The sequence below is a fragment of the Suricata suricatta genome, chromosome 14 (assembly GCF_006229205.1).
Source record: "Suricata suricatta isolate VVHF042 chromosome 14, meerkat_22Aug2017_6uvM2_HiC, whole genome shotgun sequence".
In the NCBI taxonomy this organism is placed as follows: domain Eukaryota; kingdom Metazoa; phylum Chordata; class Mammalia; order Carnivora; family Herpestidae; genus Suricata; species Suricata suricatta.
The window spans coordinates 75,783,669-75,791,036 of NC_043713.1; the positions used below are offsets into that span (position 1 = coordinate 75,783,669).

At 46.7% G+C, this 7,368-nt stretch overlaps 1 long non-coding RNA gene across 1 annotated transcript; it reads left to right on the plus strand.

Moving 5' to 3' along the window:
- The first annotated feature begins 3,682 nt into the window (after positions 1 to 3,682).
- On the plus strand, positions 3,683 to 4,363 carry LOC115277982. The gene is made up of 2 exons (XR_003902619.1): positions 3,683 to 3,901; positions 4,190 to 4,363. It is a non-coding gene; the product is annotated as an uncharacterized LOC115277982 (long non-coding RNA).
- The last annotated feature ends 3,005 nt before the right edge of the window (positions 4,364 to 7,368 follow it).

The following is a 7,368-nucleotide window of genomic DNA, read 5'->3' on the forward strand; positions in this document are numbered from 1 at the left end:
AGTGTGGGTTTCCATCTCTTGCAGCGAGAGGAAACTGAAGACTGCGCTGTTTCGTTGTAACAATTAAGTCCCATACTATGGCATCGTTCTAGCACATTCTAGGCACTCGAGAAATGTGTGTGTCAATGCATACTTTCGGAAGTAGACCGTCACTATGTTGTTTTAGTAACGAAATATTGATGCAAGAAGAGTCAGGAAGGGATGGTGCTGAGAAGTGCGAGGCCTCCCACGTTGCTGGTGGGAACGCTAAATGGCGCAAACAGCTATGGAAAGCAGTTTGGCAGGTTTTCGAAAAGTTAAACAGAATTATCGTATGACCCATCAATCCGGCTCCCGGCTATACATGCATACCTCGTTTTATTGCACTTCCCTTTATTGAGCTTCGCAGATACTGTGTTTTTAACAAATGGACGGTTTGTGGCAGCCCCGCATCAAGCAAGTCTATGGGTGCCATTTTTCCAGCAACATCTGCTCACTTTGTGTCTCTGCGTCGTGTCTGGGTAATTCTTGCAACATTTTCAACTCTTTCATTATTATATTTGGCTGAATGTGATCAGTGATTACACTTTACTGAAAGCTCAGATGATGGTAGCATTTTTTTAGCGATAAAGTAGTTTTTAATGAAGGTATGCCATTGCTTTTTTTTAAAGACACACTTAATATACTATTGCACACTAAATTTATGACAGTATTGTCTAAACATAAACCTAAACATTTTTTTAACATTTTATTTACTTTTGTGAGACACAGAGAAAGACAGAGCATGAGCAGGGGAGGGGCAGAGAGAGAAGGAGACATAGAATCTGAAACAGGCTCCAGGCTCTGAGCTGTCAGCCCAGAGCCCAACGCAGGGCTCAAACCCACGAACCATGAGATCATGACCCAAGTTGAAGTCAGATGCCCAACCGACTGAGCCACCCAGGCGCCCCTCAACATAACTTTTATATGCACTGGGAAACCAAAAAATTCATTTGACTTGCTTTATTGCAATATTTGCTGGTCTAGAACCAAACCTGCAACACCCCCAAGGTACGCTTGTATGCCGAAAAGAATAGATCACAGATGTTGAAACAACACCTTATACACAAATGTTCGTAGCAGCACTACTCAGAATAGTCAAGCATATTTGGGTGGAAAAACTCAAATACGCACCAGCGGATGAAGGGATAATCAATGCGGTGTATGCGCACAATGGAATATTACTCAGCCATAAGAAGGAATGAAGAGCTGACACCTGCTATGACACGGATGACCCTCAGACACATTATGCTCCAGTGGGAGAAGCCAGACGCAGAAGGGCTGATATTGTAAGGTTCCACTTGTATGGAACATCCAGAACAGGTAAATCCATAGAGACAAAAAGGAGATTAGTGGCTGCCAGATGCTTGGAGAAGGAGAGAATGTGGAGTAATTGCTAAATATGTACGGGACTTCCCTCTGGGGTGACAGAAACATTCTGGAAGACTAGACACGGTGAGTGTAACACGTGTCACTAGCGGTCAACTTTATGTACATTTTGCCGCAATCAAAACCAGACGGAAGAATCAGGACCTTCCTCAGGGCTGCCACGGACAAAGGCCACGCAGGTGCTTTCTTCATCAGGTGCCCAGACTGTGCTCTGCCCCACGAGCTGTGGCCCCTGGTGTCTGTGAAGAGCCGACGCCTTTCTTCTCCCCATTCAGGCTAAAGCAGGGCTTCCCAGACCAGAGAGTGCAAGGCGGAAGCCCGCTGGGTGGACGACGCCATCTCACTGCAGTTTTCTTTTTTTTCTTTTTCTTTTTTTAAATTTAATTAAATTTAATTTTTTTTACTTTATAAAGTTTCATATTTTTTTAACATATGCAATTATTTTCCATCATTTACAATACAGTAGTTACAATGACACTCCAAACAGAAAAGCAAAGTAAAAAATCAAAACACCAACTTCTGTTTCATGTAATTAGACTTAAACAGAAATTAGAGGGTTAAGTCACTGCAGTTTTCAACGACTTCGTGGCTCTGACTAGTCGCGAGTGCGGCGGCGCACACCCTCTCCCAGACCAGAGGGGACCGTATCTGAAAATGCCTGGTGCACTGCTAAGTGCGTCCTGTGTGAAGCTGGCATAAATCACTGGACTAAATTGTCCATCATCGTGAGCCGAAGTTATCACAAGAGTGATCTGGTTGCTTCGCTTGCAGTGGAAAATTAAGAGACAAGAAGGCAAAAGGCCAAAAGGAGAAGAACACTAGAAAAAGTCAGTTTTCTGATGTTGGAAAAACTTCACAAGGTTAACGTGAGGAGCATTCTGCTGCACTCATCAAACATTTTTTTTCAAGCTATTTCTGTGTTGGGGATCAATGAGTTAGAACAGAACAGTAATGCCCCTCTCACAACTATGGAAGATTTGGCTGTGTCCTGGGGGCTGGCATTCTGAGATATTTTTTCCTTCTCAGAATCAGTAGGAAAAAGAAAAAAAGAAAGAAAGAAAGAAAAGAAATGCCCTGGGAACACAGTCGTCAAGAAGTCAGTGTAGTTCTGTTCAGTGCCAGGGGTATCGGTCACCCCCCCGCCCCACCTTCCAGTTTGGGTCCCTATACACAAGGCAACTAAGAAAATATTGGCAACAGCGTATCACTAACATAACAAGATGTAGAATGAGACTTTTCTAGTTGACCCAGAACTTCAGCTAAAACTTCAATGCTGAGGGCAGTGGGTAAGAACACTTCCTCCTGTCAAGAGGTGGCCAGACTGGTCCCCTGATCATCAATAACCATCAGCCTCCAGGTTATGTAAAACAAGGTCAGATTTTATCCAGAGGAGGTTTCTCTGACAGGTCTTTGTAGGGGGTTACTTTTCCCCTCTGATCTCCAAGCCAAGAGGGGAGCGCTCAAAGAATCACTTGCGAGACTAGGGGCAGCAAGCAGGGGGTGGCTGGCATCTCACTGCCAGCGGAAGGCTGCTTGGGGCTGTCCATGACAGCAGGGCAAGGAGCGAGGGCAAAAGGCAGAGGTGTATCCTACTTCCCATGGGCCAGACTGTATGTCTGGAGGTCCGAGCCAACCTGAAAAGGCTTACCCAAGAGGCTGGCCTCCTGGGACCTCAAAAGAGAATGAGGGGTACTTCCTGGGGTATGAATGGGAAAGAGGTATGCAAGAGGTCACCCAGCACGTACATTAATTCCCCGCAAGGTCCCACAGAGGTCTCTAATGATCCCCCAGTGTGCCCAAGTAAAAGTGCTGGCATGTGAGTGCTTGCCAGGACATGGAGGGGGGGGTTGTCAACTGACACCAGAGAGAACTATACCTGAACTCACCTGTTCTCAGTGGAGGGTCCCTTTCCCACATGCTCCCCTGCTCCTGTACTCGGGGCACAGCGAGCGGGGAAGGGGCAGGGGAAGACGCACCTGCCCTCATCTCCACTGCAGATTCCTGGTCAGACCAGAGAGGGTGGGGAGGAGGTATTAAACTGGATATGAGAATAGAGTTTTGATTGGACTGGACTTCTAATATGAGACTATTCTTATAGTCAAAACTAAAACCTACAGAATCTAATGTGGTATTTCCAAGTTCAGCTCATTTCATAGGCCAGTAAGAATAATTGATTCCCACTGTTGATAAAGGCGCCATAAGACATACAGCACCCAGAGGGCCGTGCAGGTTCCGGAATGAAGTCACAATGACCACAGCGTAATTCTGCACAGTGAGCTCCAGTTGTCCAAGCTTGAAATTGGTGATTCCTATGGATCCCAGACGCAAACTACCTTCATCTATCCCCGGGGCAGCAAATGCAAATGCCTTCAGGGGCTAGGCAAGAAATATAAAGAATGGATGAAGGGGACTAAGGAGGGGCCATGGTGAACTGGAGGGAACCGTGTCACATCTGAAGGGGCAGCTGTCTCTCACATCAGCCAGTTGTTGCCCGGTGAGGCCAGATCTCCCTGATTTCCTGGGAATGCCAGAAATCTCATTTTTGGGAGTGTCTCCTGATTTGGGGATTTTTGGCAAGATTATTAGCCAAGGTTTTTTGTTGCAATGACACAATCTACTCCAGGTGGTTCAAGCAAAGATGCTTTAACAGGGTGGTGCTATGAACGTAATTGTGTCCCCCCCCCATTCCTATATCCCAGCCCTACTCTCTAATGTACCTTTACAGTGTTTACGAGGTAATCAGGGTTAGGGGAAGCCAAAGCGTGAGGTCCTAATTCCATAGGTGGATGGCCCTGTAAAAAGAAGCCATGTGAACCATGCTTGCTACGTGAGGACACAGCAAGGAGACAGCCTCTGAATCCAGGAAGAGGTCTCTCACCAGAACCGGAACACGCTAGCACTGTGATCTTTCGCCTCCAGAGATGTGAAAAAAATATACATTTCTGTGTTTTTTAAATGTGTTTTTATTTATTTTGAGAGAGAGAGAGAGAGAGTGAGAGAGAGCAGGCATGACAGCGGGGAGAGGGGTAGGAAAAGAGGGGGGAGAGAGAATCCGAAGCTGTCAGCACAGAGCCCCACATGGGGCTTGAACCCATGAACTGAGAGATCATGACCTGAGCTGAAATCAAGAGTCGAACGCTCAATCGACTGAGTCACCCAGGAGCCCTGGTTTCTGTTGTGGAAGCCTCCCATCAATGGATTTTATGTTAGCCAAGGCAGACTAAGACAGGTAGTTAGAAAGCCTATAGAATCTCCAGGAGGACGAGAGCTGTGGGCTCAGACTGCACACCTAGGAACGTGGCCCAAACCACCCGTGTGAATGCCGTGCCATGCCTTTCGGCACAGACCCCAAGCTGACACGGGGGCAGGACACCTGGACGCAGGCGCGCTGGCTGTCATGCTTGTATCAGATAGACTCCTCTGTGTCGCTCACTTCCAAGTATAAATCTCATGTGACATGTTTAATGGCAGTGCTTAGGTCACATGCATTTCAGTTGCAAGGAAAGTTCTGGAAAAGTGCTCTGGTTTCTCTTGTGGAGACGTGGGACTCATAATGTGGGCATTTCCCAAAAAGGAAAGGTATTCAAAGAGGGGCTGGCTGGATACAAAGTGTAACAAACATCCAGTATAGTAATTAATTGAAAATAGTGGTGATAATTGTGTGTGGAGGGGGTGGGGGGAGGTCAAACAATGCATTTGTGTGTTGCTTACAGCCCTGCCAGTTGACTTCTGAACTATGGGCTACTTTCATATTTTGTAATTCCTGCTTCCTCTGAGAACAACTAGAAAAGCCAAATCAAATCATCATCATCACCCATCACCCATTAAAGGCATTCATATTGCTACTGAAGCAACCAGGACCAGAGGGGCCAAGATTCTGGAACAATGTTGCGGTGAGCAGATGTGCACAGCAGCCACTTTTTCCCTTAAGGCACTTGCAAATCTGGGGACCTGGAATCTAGACTTTCCCCGGGCAAGGCTGCTGCTGCTGGGGGACAGAGAGACCAGCAGAATTTTGGCAGTATCCTAGGGCTGGAGAGACAGAATTAGGGACTATCCCAGAGAGAAGGGAGGGGTAGTAAAGTGAGCTTGATAGATGGTGGGTTTCCCCGTAAGACATTTGGCAAATTTTGAAGCTGTGCAAGCCTAGAAGCCAAACAGAAAGCCCCTGAAAACCAGAGCAGAATGTCCAGCAGTCTTGCCACGTTGTGGCTATAAGATTAGAGCACAGGAGGGGGGGAGGGGCCCTGGTGAACACCTGAAGACCTCAGTTGGAATCTCTAAAAAGCAAAGCGTTAGAGGCAGGAGCCAAAGTTAGATGATACCTTATCAAAACCAAAACCCAGCCTCCACCTGGCTTAGCTAGGTCCCCTTGCCATCTGCTTCCAGAGGGTGGGTGAGCCCTCTCCAGAGTTAGATATTACTGGAGACTTTATATATCTTTTTTCATACATAGATGTTGTATGGCATTCAATAAAAATTACAAGGCCTGACAAGAGACAGGACCAAATCACTGAAAACGAATAGAAAGACAGGCAATAGAAACAGACTGTGCAGGTGACCAACGTGCTGGAATTAAACCAGGGCTTTAAAATAACCATGATTAATATATTTAAGAGAAACAGAGCAAGAGAAGGAGAAAATAGATGAAAAGAGAATTTTGCTCAAGAATTGGAATCTATGAACTTCATAGTCCAAGAGACTGAGAATAGAGAACTCATTTGAGCTCCTTACCAACACAGAGATTCTGAAAATGCTGATTCAGATCTGGATGAGCTGGAAAACCTTGTGGCCCAGTCTGGAAAAAAAAAAGTCTGCCGTCACTTGCTGTCATTTTACCTCTCAAGTGGCTTCCTTTAAGGGACACATATTGTACAATGTGTTCTGAGTCACTCTGCTCCACAAACTCAGTTGCCTGGCATGGAGCTCTGTTTACCTGGAGAAAAAGGAGCCTTTTGCTAATTATCCTAAATACATCCTTTGAGCAATGCGTGTTGGGGATACTAGTAGTTAAAATGACCAAGAAGATGAAACCTCTTTGGGATGACAGTTGAGTGGACACCAAGTGACAAGGAACCAACCAGGAGAGAATCAGGAAATGTTGTCTGGGTGGAGGGGGCACAGAGAGTAAAGAACTCTGAGGCAAGAATATGTTTGGTGATTTGAGTCAGGGGTGGGCAGACTTCTCTGGGAAGGGCCAGATAGCACATATTTTAGGCTTTACAAGCTACACAGTTCCTCTTACAACTACTCACTTTTGCTGTTACAGCAGTAAACACCGACATTAAAGGAATGGGTGGCAGTTGTCCAACAAAACTTTATTTACGGACACTGAAATTTGGAATTACTTATAGTTTTCCCATGTCACAAAATCTTCTTTTGATTTTTTAACCATTTAAGAATATAAAAACCTGTTCTTAGCTCTGAGGCCATAGTTTGCTGGTGTAAGGTCGTTTATGTAGGCTGGGATAAGATCGTGTAGGACATTTCAGGCATGGTCACAATCAGATTAAGGCCAAGCACCTTTCCCCCTCCAAATGGAAAGCCACTCATCAGGGTAACTGCAGGCCAGGATACCAAACACGGGGTGAGGCTTCCTACAGCTCACGGAAGGTGATCAGGTTTGTTTTGTTTTCCCCCAGTAACAAGAGAGAACGAACGAACGAAAAGACAGGCAGACAGACAGACGCACACAGGGCGCATGGAAGATGATCAGGCATGTTTCATTTCACACAGACACACACCCACGCCCCGAGCCAGGAAGCCAGAGAGGACGTGAACAGGTTCACGCTGACGTTCCTCCAGCACGCATTAAGGGTTTCAAAGTTGGGTGCACACCTGCTCCCGGCCCCGGCGCACCTGCTAAGCGGTACTCCGGCCTCGTCTCGCGAGAGCGTGCCGTAGTAGTGGCCCCCACCCCAGCCCCCCGCTCCCGCCCCCGCGCCCAGCCCCTGCGGCCGG